The sequence below is a fragment of the Stegostoma tigrinum genome, chromosome 22 (genome assembly GCF_030684315.1).
Source record: "Stegostoma tigrinum isolate sSteTig4 chromosome 22, sSteTig4.hap1, whole genome shotgun sequence".
Classification (NCBI taxonomy): domain Eukaryota; kingdom Metazoa; phylum Chordata; class Chondrichthyes; order Orectolobiformes; family Stegostomatidae; genus Stegostoma; species Stegostoma tigrinum.
This window is the reverse complement of record NC_081375.1, coordinates 24448621-24462840: the sequence shown is the minus strand read 5'-3', so window position 1 is coordinate 24462840 and position 14220 is coordinate 24448621. Positions and strand designations below refer to the sequence as shown.

The 14220-nt window shown below is 39.9% G+C and overlaps 1 protein-coding gene across 2 annotated transcripts in view; it reads right to left on the bottom strand.

The window, feature by feature from the left end:
* Positions 1-14220, bottom strand: part of slc38a10 (solute carrier family 38 member 10) — a 124741-nt gene that overhangs the window by 48265 nt on the left and 62256 nt on the right. The gene's annotated exons all lie outside the window — the stretch shown is intronic.

Here is a 14220-nt window from a genome sequence, read left to right as displayed (position 1 = left end):
AGTGCACATAATTTCAACTGAATTCAGCTTAAAATTTATGTTCCCTGCAGCCAGCTTCTTTAAATTAAATGGGCTGAAAACAAATCCACACACAAAAGAATCTATTTCCCACCAACATTCCCTGCCAACCCCTGTAATTAACTTGTTATTTAACTTTTCTAAAAAATGCACTTTGTTCATCTCTCAAGTAGCTTGGTTGCATGATCAGTACCCGGAAGGGAGCTGCCATTTACAAGAAATAATCTTCCAGAGAAACCTAGTTCTTATTATCTTAAACTCCATCCTAAATCATGTTATTTCCTAAAATCACATTAGGCATCACAGTTGTGAAATATTGTTTTCTTCTTTTTATCAAATGACGAAAAAGAATGTGTGCTCAGAATCATTGATTCAAAGGAAAAATGGAGTTAGAAGAACTTCCTGGTCATCGAGATAATTGTTATAACTTGGAATGATTTTCAATATTCACCCGAGACAAAATACTGATTTCATTTAAAAAGGGACTAAATATTAAGTATTTGAAAAGTAAACGGATAGAGAGATTTAAAAAGTGGGCATAGTACCCATTAAGACAAAAGCCTTCCTCCTATACTGTAATTTGATTACCCTCAGACCACTAATTATAGCTGCAACTACAATCCAAAAAATCAGTGCATTGCAAGTATATCTCAATTGATTAGAAATATGGATAAGACGTTCAAGATGGGCCATAGAACTGAAAACTTTGAATTTGCAAAACATTATTTCTTTGGCAATTCAATGTCTACACTGTAAGAACGACATTATTTTATTGTTCTTCATTTTTGGATTTTCAGCAAAATGAGAAACAGAAACTGCATTAAACTAAAGAAACTGTAGGAGGAGATGTTGCAATTTTGAAAGAATAACTAGAACTCACTGAAAATTGTATTTATACTGTTGCCTTGTGGAAGCATTGTGGGAAGAATTGCTCAATTTACCATGTATCAATGGTATACCTTCAGGGCAGTATAGCCCAGAAATAGCCTGTTGATTGTTTTATTTTAAACCAGAACTAGCTCTGTTGGTCAGGAGTGCTCAGCATGACAAAAACTCTAGCTCCTGGACAGTTGGACAGCCTGTGTGAACAGTACAGCAGCAGGATACCTTCAGATTCAAAAAAAAAATCCTCTCTCCTTGAAGAATTAACACAGAAGAATGGAAGATAGCTAGCTGTACTCACTATTTGCTATTAGTTGCTGCTTCTAACTGGTGACTGAAAGTATGAACACTGTGTGCACTAACTACCCGAGGTTTTCAGCGAAAAGGAGATGTGACTTGGAAAGGTGATCAGAGAAAAGGAAGACTTGGAAGAAGCAAAAGGACACCAGCCTGAATCCTTGGTGGTACTGAATTGTGCTCTATTTCTTTTCCTTTCACCTATAACATGCATGACGTTTTTTCCCCCAAATGTCTGCTGCATGTGTATGTCGGGGTTTGAAAACGGATAAAATATATGAGTTAAAGAGTTAAAAATTGACAACGTATATTTTCTTTGCCTATTGTTAGAAGTCTGGTTAGGGTATTCTGTTAAACAAGTAACTTAAACCTCAAACCCAGGTTAAATCTCAAACATTTATGACAAGTCTGAGTAGTGGAGCTCAGTATCAGACTTTCCCGATGGGCCATGACAAGTTCTGCAAGGAAAACTAATTTATTACTGGGGGAGAAAAAGAAAAAGACATTTTGTCAAAGTTTTTCAACTTGCACTTATCAGGACGTTTGCAGACATACCAATGTAAAGAGGAATAATAAGTCATACTTTATGAGTAAAGAGTGCAGATTGCTTGGCCAATGGACTAATTGGGAGAGGCATTGCCATGGAAAATGTACCAGTTATATGATAACTGATAATTAACTACAAAGCTTTGTCTAAACTTAAGCCAGACAGGCTGCGTCTGATTCCCTAAGGCAATGCCATGATCAACAAACCAGGGAATAAAGTAGAAGTGGTATCAGAGATAATGGGAACTGCAGATGCTGGAGAATCCAAGATAATAAAATGTGAGGCTGGATGAACACAGCAGGCCAAGCAGCATCTCAGGAGCACAAAAGCTGACATTTCGGGCCTAGACCCTTCATCAGTGGTCTCTAATAATAAATTAGAAGTCAGGTCCCTGATGGGAAGAATACATTGGAAATCAAACCACACTATTCCAGTCTTCACAAATGTATAAAAGGCCAATTTAGGCACTAGGATAGTTAATTTGCCTGACTTTACCCACTAAGATAAAAGAAATGTAGGTTGGGTTTAATCAATATACAAAACATTTATTATAAGCAAACTTATCCCTCAAAAAGTGGAACACAGATTATTACCTATCATGCAAACCCTTAAACTACATCCCCAATAAATCAAATCAGGCACACATACATTCACAAAAATGGCAGGCAAGGCGAACATGACTGTTCTGCAGAAACACGATGGATGCAAAACAAAGGAACAAATTATGTAGATCAAGAATCCAAATCACAAAGGTGCAATGAAGAGAATCTCATTTCAGTGATGACACAGTCTTCTTGTCAATTGGAATGATCCTCAGTTTGGTGGGCAACTGAACCTAGGTTTTTTTTGCTCGAGTTGAACGTTCTTCTTTGTAGAATATTTGAATGTTTACTTTCCACTCAGACATTGACTTACCTTGGCTTGCAGACTTTATAGTCTGAGAGCAACTGCCACACTCCTGCAGTTGTGTGACAACTACAACTTAAGCTTCAAAAGCTGCTGTAGTCGAAGAACAAGGGCAGAAGATCCATGGCAACGCCACAATCTGTGGATTCACTTCCAAGTCTCCCACCATCTTGACTTTGAAACTAAAATTATCATTCTTTCAATTTCATTGCATTAAAATCCTGGAACTCCTAATCTCCAATCTGTATTTGTAGTCATTGTACTTATGTAGCTGGTCCAGTTCAGTTTCCGGTCAGTAGTAACCCAGGTTGTTGATAGTAAAGGAATCAGAGATGGTGAATAACATTGCCTACCAAGGGACAATGGACAGATTTCTCTCAAAGACAAAAGTCTTGCACTTGTCATGCAAATGTCACTTTCCATTGCTCAGCCCAATGTTTTCTGTTTCAGTTTGAGTTAAAGATGGTGTTGAAAATTGGGCAATCAGCAGGAATTCCTGATTCTGATTTGTGATGGAAGAGAATTTGTAGATGAAGCAATTGAAGAGGGCAAGGCCCAGATCATGACACTGAGGAGCTCCTCAGTGATGTAATGGGATTAAGCTAACTGAACTTCAACCACCATCTTCCTGTATACTAGGTATGATTCCAACAAGATATAGTCTTAACCAATTCTCTGTGTCCCATTTTGCTCAGGACCTTTGATTATGTACACTGTCAGGTGCTGCTTTGACGGCTATCACTGTCTCCTCACCTCTAACTCAGCTCTTCTGTCCACATCTGGACAAAGTCTATGATGTTAGAAGCCAAGTGGCCCTGGTGAAACAAATTAAGCCGTGAATAGGTAATTGTTGAGCAAGTGCAACTTAATAGTATTATCCATGATTCCTTCCATCATGATTAAAATAAGGCGATAAGCCGCCAGATGGACTAATTTTGCTTTTAGTTTAGAGGACATACCTGAAATTTCCCACACTGTTGGGTAGATGTAAATATTATATATGTACTCCACTACCACCATTCTCATTTATATAATTGATCAAAATTATTTATTCAAAATGATGCATAGGTGATAACTGAAAATTGAGGAACACTGTTCTCATTGCTCACTGATAGCCTGCTCTGATCGGAATTGGTTAAAACTAATGTTGTGTTGAGAAATAATGCAATCGCAAAGAAAATGAATAGGAAGTATCTTAATTGCTGCATATAGCATGCCCTTACTATACAAAATACTGCTCAGTATCACACCAAGGCACTGAAACCAAAGTTTCACACTCAGCAAGTGCCAAGTTGGTTACATTTCATTTGGGATGTTTCAGCACCCCTCAGCTGTAGGAACAAAGAGGAAACAATATGTTCATTCTTGATTGCTATTTGTTACTCTCTCCTCCACAGAAGATCATGAGGGTAGTTCACTTGCGCCTTTTCAAGAACCTTTCTTTCTCCTTTGAATCTGTACATATTATCCAGCCGACATTTAGGATTTTCTAAATTGTGCTCAAAAGATTAAATTAGAACAGGTTTGAGCTAGGCTGCAGTGCTCTCCAGAACTAAACAGCCAGCTGAAAAGTAGTAAATTATTTGTGAAGGTTGGTCAATTGGGTATTCACCAGAAAGGATGCTCTAATCTATTTAACCAAAAGCAAGGAAGACCTGGTGTGTTCAGAGATGATGGGACAGAAATGGAACAATGTACTACAACTTCCACTACTGTCTTCGATTATAAAAAAGGGCACAAGAACAAAAGGAGTAAACTGACTAGAGAAATCAGTGAGCACATGCTCCAGGCACAGCAGAAAAATACTGGTCATGTTCTGGTCAATCAAATTATTTTCACAAGTGATATCAGATCCAATTATGTGGAGAGGCCATGTTTTAAAATGAGATGACTTTACATACAATACATAGATTTTCAGCGTAAACTGTAGAGTTTGACATGTTAACAGACAAACTTTTTTTTTAAAATAGCAACAACAGTCATGGCTATGAAACATCTCTATATTGTAGCTGCTTCGTCATTGAGCATATGCAAGGTAAAAAATAGACATTTAGATTCTAAGGATTTGAGAAGGAGTATGATGTCAAGGCTGAGCATCATCCATGATCTTGTTAACAGATGAGCAAAGGTCAACGAGCCAAATGTAGCCCACTCTTAAGTTATGTTCTGATAGCTCAATGGAATAATTGACGCTTTATAACAAGGACAATTCTACCATGAAAGCGAAGAGGAATTATCTGCTGAGAAGACCAGAAGTAGCTGGTTTGGTTAGAAAACATACATTCCCTGAAAGATGAAGAAGTTGTCAGAGGTGTCATCCTCAGCGCATTGAAGAATAAAGATTCATGAGCAGGGAGAATGACTTTGTAGAATTCAAAGTATCCACTTAGAAACACCACCCATAAACATAACTCAGATATAACTCCTCTCTTCAAAGGAAGTTAAAAGATCAAAACACCCAAAACATGAAGAACACTACTGTAAACAAGCCAATGCAAATGGCAATTTCCAATGTAATTATCTCATCCCATTTCTCAAATGCCTATCAAGTTTCATTCACAATAAAGTACTTTGAAATGAAGCACTGTATACATCAAAATCCAACTATTTTGCATAAAGCAAACTCCCATAAACAGATTTGACAAGAGGTACTAGTTTGTTTATTTTTGATGGGATTGTTTGAGAATATCAGGGTAGTATCAGTTGGAACAGTACCACACATTTATTTTCAAAGAATCCCTACAGTGTAGAAGCAGGCCATTTGGCCCATCATATCTACACCAACCCTCCAAACAGCATCTCACCCAGACCCACCATCCCCACCCTATCCTTGTAACAATGCATTTCCTGTGGTTGGCCCTCCTAGCTTGCACATCTCTGAACACTACGGGCAATTTGGCATGGCCAATCCACCTAACCTGCCGATCTCTAGACTGTGGGAGGAAACCAGAGCACCCAAACAAGGGAGAATGTGCAAACTCCACACAGACAGTTGCCAGAGGTTGGGACTGAACCCAGGTCCCCTGGTGCTGTGAAGCAGCAGTACAATGAGCAGGCCAACTTCAATTTAATGTTTAATTTGAAAGAGGGGACCACAATCAATGTAGTATTTAGTCTGGATTATACACTCACATGTAGCTCAAGTCTATAAAATTATGATTCAAGAGCGCAAATTTAACAAAATCAAAACTTCTGTTAATTCCCTTCCTGTTTGTCTGAAGTTGTGTCTGTCACTGTCTCTGCAGGGAATCTTGCGTATGACATTGATCCTGTCCATAGTGGGTAGTGGGTCTGTGGAGCGGGTGTGCAGTTGTTGTAGGGTTGTTGAGGCTTTGTACCCTATTCTGAAGCCCAGTGGTCGTAGGAGTCTTATGGTTCGTTCCAATGTGTTTCTGATGCAAGGTAGAGTGATGAGTGTGTCAGGGCATGTAGTATCTTCCTGGTGTCGTTTGTTTAGTAGGGATCTTCTGACCATTATCCTTGAACACCCAGAAGAGGTATTCTTCATCTTCTCTGCGTAGCTCTGTGCCGCTGCAGTGTGTTGGTGCCCATTTAAATAATGTTTGCACGCAGCTTCATTTGTGTATGTTAGGACGGTTGCTGAAGTTCAGTACTTGGTCAATATGTGTGGATTTTCTGTGTACCTCCGTTAGGAATTCCTCATTTGTCCAGCACTCTACTTCTGATGGGCAACAAAACATTTGCGGAACAATGAGCGTGCTCGGTGAGCCAAGTAACCACAAGAATAAACATTGTTCCTATAAATTGAGCTATGCAGGCAGATTAAAAAAGAATCACCTTCTACAATCAAGACAATGGAACACAGGTCATTGAGCGTTTCATCAATTTCATTCCTTTGGATCAGCCTTAAAATTTAATTGTTTGCTCCCTGACATCCTTCAAAAGTTTGAAAATCCTGTATACACAGTTACGTATCAAAGCTGGATGCTGCACATATTGAAATCTGAAAATGCTGGAAACACTCAACATGTCAGATAGCATCTGTGGAGAGAGAAACAGTTAATGATTTAGCAAATTGCATCAACCTGAAACATTAATATTTCTTTCTCCACAGACACTGCCAGCCATGTTGAATATTCCCAGCATGTTCTGTTTTTCTTATTGGTACACAAAAGTAGTACTCCTTTAGCCCTCAGCTCTAAAATCCATTCAAATTATAACAAGGACGACCTAGTGATTTCGCTGGAATACAGTCACTAGACTTGTATGTGTACTCTGCCAAGGCTAATGTCTGTCAATGGCGCAAGAACTAGATTTATGCACTGTGAAAATGGTGGATTTCCGACAGCAAAAGAGCTATTACTTATAAAAGGAATGAGGATGCTTAGCTGTGTTCAGAACTGATAATTGCTGTGGAATTGACACAGGTCTTGTATGTGAAGCAGGTTGATCTTTGAAACAGTATGCACCTATTTTTGGTTGAGTATGGCAGTGCCAAAGCACATTTTTACAAATGGAAGTATCATGCTTGTCCATCAGTTTAGGAAAGGCAAAACGTGCATTCAAACAATTGAATACAAAAAAAAGTTAGGTTTCCATTAATGAAATGAGAGTCAACAGAAACCACATTCTCTTCTGCTCTTTCACAAGAAAACAATTAGATTCCCTCCGAGAACCTCAGGAAATGTCACGTGAAGGGATTTGGATACAATTAACATAGTGACAATTACTGCCACAGCTCATACAATTATCACATTAAACATTACCATCATTATGCTAAAAATAATCAATATTTAGTCTCATCAGGGCTGGTTAATTTGGTAATAAATTATTGTGACAGCCCAATGTTAGGATAATCCCAGGGCGCATGTTTTATATTTGCTCCTTTTGAATGCAGAATTAGAGTATTTTTGCATCAGGAGAAACAGGACACAGATGGTAAAGGTCAAAGCAGGGTCATATCGCACCTGCTTAATAAGACCTTGCTGACAGACTTGCACCAGAACGGGGATGGTGGGAGGGGTTATCCAAAAACTAAGTGACTTATATCTCACTACACATTCAAGCACATTTAGTCCAGCAAACCCGGAAAATCGCAGGTTGGCTGACTAGTAATGATTGTTGGAACTTGAGCAGGATTACAGAACATTGTATTCTCCTTGGGTTTTTGCAAACATTTGTTCTACAAATTCAGCAACTTGAAGAAACTTTGCTGGGGCAAAAAGTTACATCGAAATGGCTCTGAAATAACTCCAAGGAGACCAGTATCCCGTCACCAAGTTACCCTTTACTTACATGTGGAAAGTCCTTGACAGAGCTAGCTGAAGGAGTTGGATCAGAGTGAGAGGATGTTTGACACTCCTGTTCACATCTGTCAGCCAGGGCTCCCTGACTGAGTGGGCCAGATTAAAAGTCACAATCAGAACTCATTCAATGAGGTCCATGTGGCTGATCTCATTACATCCCTTCTCTTCTGAGCCAAGAAGCAGACTGGTTCTTTTCTTCGTAGCACCTCTTGGAGCGTTTTAGCACTGGGTCAGGTTTCTTCAACTCTGCCTCTGGTACAGATGGCACGTAATGCATAGTAGCTCGCCTCTTGCGTCTGGAGCATCTCAGAAGAAGTTAGTTCTCCTCCTCAGGCGAAGACAGCATCAAGGTGGCAACATCCACCATGTCCATCTCAGAATCCAAGATTTCTTCAATGTTTGATGGAGAGGGAAAACCGAAGAGTCCCAGAACAGTCAAGACAGGCAGTCGAGCTGCTGGGTACGTTTTGCTCCTCCAAAGTTTACAAGTTTGCAGCTTCCATGTGGTCTACATGCTTGTTCAGGTCTGTCACACCTACCCAAACTTCACTCGGCCTGCCATGATGTCAACCAGGCCTCTTACCCATGGTTCCTACACCAAACTTCTGTGCCCTGAACTAAAACTCACTCTTAGCAAAGTCGAATATCTGGCAGTGGCATTACTTTTCACCTCTCTCACCCCCACCGATCCCTCCAAGATCCGGGAAGATCAGACTTAAGTTGGTGTGGAGCCTTTTTCCCATTAGCAACACTGTTGAAGCTATCCCTGTACTTGATTGAGGGACTGTCCTACAATCAGGCAGGAACTGAGACCGTTTGCTATCTAGCGAATCTGTAGGCTGTTTTGTTAAGCTTGCCTTCAAACTTTGGATTGCTGTTTCTGCCAGGCCAACGGATGAAGGATGGTATGGAGCTCAAATACCATTTGGTTTTAGGAAATACTCAAATTTCCTGCTAGTAAATGATGACCCAGTATGTGACCAACACTTCTGGGCATCCATATATTGCAAAAGATGCACGCAACTTTTCTATTGTTTTTCTCTGTTTGACAAATGAATGCTATGCATGTCTAGTCACTTTGAGTGGGCACCTATAATGTCTGAGAACATAGTTGATATGTAACAGAGTCCAGGGTTTACCTGTCTATTCCCACAAATGTGGAGGAGCTGCCGGTGGTAATTTTGACCATGATAGCATTCTGGGCACTGTGCTACTAACGCAGCCATGAGTGCATCTAATCCTGGCCACCAGGCATAACTTCTTGCCATGGGCAGCACGACGGCTCAGTGGTTGGCACTGCTGCCTCAGAGCACCAGGAACCCAGGTTTGATTCCAGCCTTGGATGACTGTCCATGTGAATTTTGCGCATTCTCCCTATGTCTGTGCGCTCCAGTTTCCTTCCACTGTCCAAAGATGTGCAGGTTAAGTGAATCATCTATGCCAAATTGCCCATAGTGTTTTGAGAGGGAACTACAGGGCATAGGATAGGGGGTGGGGTTGGGTGCGAAACTCTGAGGTTCAGTGTACACTCATCTGGCCAGAACGCCTGCTTCCACACTCTAGGGATTCTATGATCTTCATTACTGAAACCCTTAGATGACCCTGGTGGAGTTCAGCCAGAATTTAACAGCAAATTTTGCTCAGGTCATTCACTCTTGCTCCCCATAACGTGCCATCCTCCACTGTGATCTGGTGTCTACGGGTCCAAAGGGTTTCAATTCTGGTTGAGACAGCCCTTTGGTTTCCTCCAACCAGACCAGTTGTTTCTTTGTATTGCCAGGAGCTGTTCTTTCTCCATCCGAAGTTTGATATTGTCAGCTGTATTGGAAGAAAATTTCAAACTATCATAGACACTTCTAATAGCAGTCACCAACAGTTCTGCTAGCAGGACGCAGCTCAATGCATTTACATTTGCTACCTGTCCTCCAGGACAGTGTTCTGACTTGTAATTATGTGTACTTAGTATTAGAGTCCAAATGTTGAATCTGGCCTGAAGCTTGGGGTAGAGCTCTATCTTAGACTTTTCAAGGAGACCTACCAGTGGTTTGTGTTCTGTTATTATTACAATATGTAATAACTCCAAATATGACCGCTAAATCTTCCTTCTCAATCTTGGCATATGTACACTCTGCATTAGCCAAAGTCCTGCATACCTATGCTATTGGGTATTTCTCTGCATTGGACTACCTATGAGCTGATACCACCCAAATGCCGTATGGGGGTGCACTGCATGACAATGCCAGATCTCACCTGTGTTCATAGTGTGCCAACACCTCAGAAGGATAGCTGTTTCTTCACTTCCTTGAAAGTGATGGGTTGGTTATGGATCCATTTCCAAGGCTGACACTCTTAAGGGTTGATGCAAAGGTACCAGGATGGAAACCAGGTTATATGTGAACTTTCTGTAATAATTCACCAGCCCAAGTAAAGACCTAAGCTCTGGTACAGACAGAGAGCAAGGACACTTTTGATCACTAAGTTGATCTTGTAACGGAGGTAACCCATTCTTGATGACTCTGTAACACAAGAAATTCACTTGGAGTGCCTGGAGCACACATTTTTCTAAGAAATATGCCCGCCTGGGAGAAACAGCTAAGAACTGTGTCCAAGTTCTCAGAGTCATCCTTATTTGTCTTCTTGGTTATTAGCACACAATCTATATAAATGGCAGCCTTGGACAGACCTCGTAAAAATGTTCTCTATCATACGCTGAAAAATTGCACAGACAGACAACACCCCAAATGGCAGTTTCGTATATTGGTACAGATCCTTACAGGTATTAACATACTTCTGGGAAAGCTCATATAACCACAATTGCAGGTACACATGACTCCTGTGCAGCTTCAAGAAGAACTGCGCCCCCCCGACAGCTCTGCATACAAATCCTCTATGAAAGGGATCGGACATTTATCCAGCTGTGATTTTAAACAAACTTTGTTTGTTTAAAATCCCCACAAAGGCAAACCAGTCATGCTTCACAATCAGTACGACCGATGTTGCCCATTCCACAAACTGGTTTCACGATTCATTCGCTTTCCAGTCTTTTGATTTCAGCACCTACTTTGGACCATAAAGTAAATGGTACCAGGTAAACCTTGCAGAATCATGGAATTGTTTCCTGGTCAACATGCAAGGTGGCCTCGTCTTCTTCGACAGTCCATCAACCTTCCTATAAAAAAAACTTCCAAGTATTTAATTAGGACTTCATTCAGCCAACCATTTTCAAATTGAAAAATTCTGAGCCAATCTGGTTGAATCTTTCTCAACTAACTTCACACCCTTTGCCTCTTACTATAATCAGTCATAACTGAAAAGGCTGCTTCTCATAAGAGACCAGAACTGAAGTTGTACCTGTAAAGGTTCTCTGGTATAGGTTTTCAGTCTAGTCGAGGTCTTGCACAAACTTAAGGGTTGGAGTCCGAAACAAATTCTGCTAAGGACTGGTCCTGAAACAGCCATTCTGATATCAACTTTCATTAGAACCAGATGACCATTTAACCTGATAATTATTTTGATTAAACAAAGACAAAGTTTTTGGAAAACTCAGCAGGTCTGGCAGCAACTGAGAAGGTAAAAACAGAGTTAACGTTCAGGTCCGGTGACCCTTCCTCAGAACAATTTCACCTTTCCAGAGCAGACGTGGATGGACTTTCCAGAATGTGTACTCTCCCAGACAGCAGTTTACGAGTTCCCTTACTCAATTTAAGTGGGACTCTTTTACTGCCTCGAGTCCGCAAATCAGCAGCAATTACAATGACTTGCCAGCCCAGATCTTGAAAAAACTGTTAATCGTTTGGCCAAAATTTGGCTTGGCTTGGGGGTTTTGCTGCAGCTGATCTACGGTCCCTTAGTTCAGGATATATCCTGAGGGAGGTTGTGCAATTGCCTTCACTCAAGTGGTGTTCCCCAAGCTCAGCTGGGCTGGCGAGGATGTCTGCTTCCATCAGAGTACCTTGCAACTCATACGCTCCACTTGTCGCACTTTTCAATGTGAAAGCCAGTTGGAGTTTGCAATCCAGTTGGACTTCAGCTAGTAGGTGCTTTTGCACGGTTACATCACTAATCCTACTCGTCACCACAGGAATAACTCCAGAGGCGCCGGAATCCCATTGCCAAGTCACCCTTTATTTACACGTGGAAAGTCATTGGCACTGATTATGCTCCCTCTGAACCAGCTCTTAGGGTGAACAGAGCCTCTGACATTCCTGTTTGCATCAGTCAATCAGGGTTCCCTAATTCGACCAGATATACAGCCCCAATCAGGGAACTCATTCTGAGGACTACATGGCTGACCTCATTACAACCACTATAGGCTCAAATACAATTTTTCACATTTCTTAAAATAATTACACTTTTTCAATCAGTTTAAGTGGCCATTGTTTAATTCTTGTACTACAGATAAGGCAGATGAAGTAATGTCCATAACGCAACATTCCTAAAAAGGACAAATTAGCAGCATGACGATTTTGAAATTTGTTGAGTCATTTCTCAAGCCCTAAATTTGGGGACAGCAATAGTCATGCACTTTTATTTTTTGGAGTGCCTTTACTTTATTTGACAACACTGCATCAAGTACTTTTTCAGGTGAGGAGGAACTTAAAGAAATCTAGTAAGTTCCTTAAAGCAAGGCAAAAATCACAACTCTGACAGAGTGGAAATACAATTACCATATTCATTTGGTGGTAGCTAAACTACATAATGTGATCAGCTGCCAAGAGAACTGTGTAAACAGAAGTACAAGATTCATTGCATGATATTGTGCAGTGTTGGCATTATCATTTTACTTTCTTTAGTTTTTCACGCAAGGAGTAACATAAAGGCAGGTGAGTGAGCCTAAAAGCAAAAAAAATCAGCACCAAATAAATTTAGCCATTGTTTCACCTTCAAGGGAAAGACTATGCAAGTCCATTCTTACCACGAAAATAGAACCTAAGCACAGGCAGTATCTGCAAAGGATTGTATGTTCTTCTTCTTGATTAAAGTATAATGTTTCAAGGAAGCAAAGGGTATACTTAATATTGACTGGCAAAGAGTTCAACAAGCCTCCAACCACTTTATAGCGATGTCACTGACACCAGTGTGTAGGAGTAAATATTCTCAAAAGAAATGTCCATTATTCATGATTTCACTATCTTTTTCATGGTTTGCTGAAGGGAATTACACCTTGGACTTTACAGGGTCCTAATTCCTGTTTTTCTTTAAAGCTCTATTTATTTTTAAATAAACATATGGTGTTAGCCTTCATTAGAACTGTAATGCCAGTGTCAATTAACTCTATGCTAAAACGAGCTCAGGTTATCAAGTTCATGAGGCTTTCATAATATTTGTCTCACTTGAGATGGCCATAAAGAAATGAAAACTTAGCTGGCTAAACTGAGCTGATGAAATTGTCACATTCACATCACATTACCAAAAATCTGGGAATGACTACCAGACAATAATCTGTAAAGGAATGCCAATAATATCAATGGCATAGGTTCTCATTATTGGTATTTTGGACTCTCTCCCAGAATATTCTTTAATCCATAAATATTTTGATTAAATCTGTGGTTATATTTCAGAAGCTGAGTACATTAATTGTTTATTGGTTAGTCTAGCAGTATACTGATCATCACAAAGAAATGCTTACATATCAGTTACAACTTAAGACAGTTCACACCATGGTATGAATGAATTTTGCCATCTGAACACATCAGAAACAGAAACTTGTGAAAAGAGATCTAGTAGTATTGCAGCTTTTGTGAAAAAGGATTAACAATTTGAAGTCAAATCACATTGCTAAAAGAAGGTTACAGCAAATCAAAATTTATCACAATTTAATGCCAGGAGTATTAGTTATGGGCAACTACCAATTAATTACGAGTAATTGTTGCACTTATTTCATTCACTTCCACATTTATCACCCAAGATCAATGTCATGTGTTCAAATATAAAATTCTGCTTTTATTTCAGATTTCCAGCATCTGTAGGAATTCATTTTTAAGTCAATGTACTGTGTACTGAACATTGTGCAGTCTTGCATTAGCACGGCTATAGCAACATCGTTCAAGACAGTTTAGTGTGTCTTAGAGGAACTGAGCTTAAGTAAAATGTTTGCCAGAAAATGCAGTGTCTAGCCTACAAAAACATTTTGTTTCATTTTCAATTAAAGAAATAGACATTGGTTTTCAGATCCTAGATCAAAGTGGCCAAGTTCTGCACTAACAAGTATTTCCTGTAATCAGAATGGATTAATTATCTAACCAATATTTCCTTCAATCTACAAGACCGGGCAGACAAAAATATACACCACAGGGACATGCC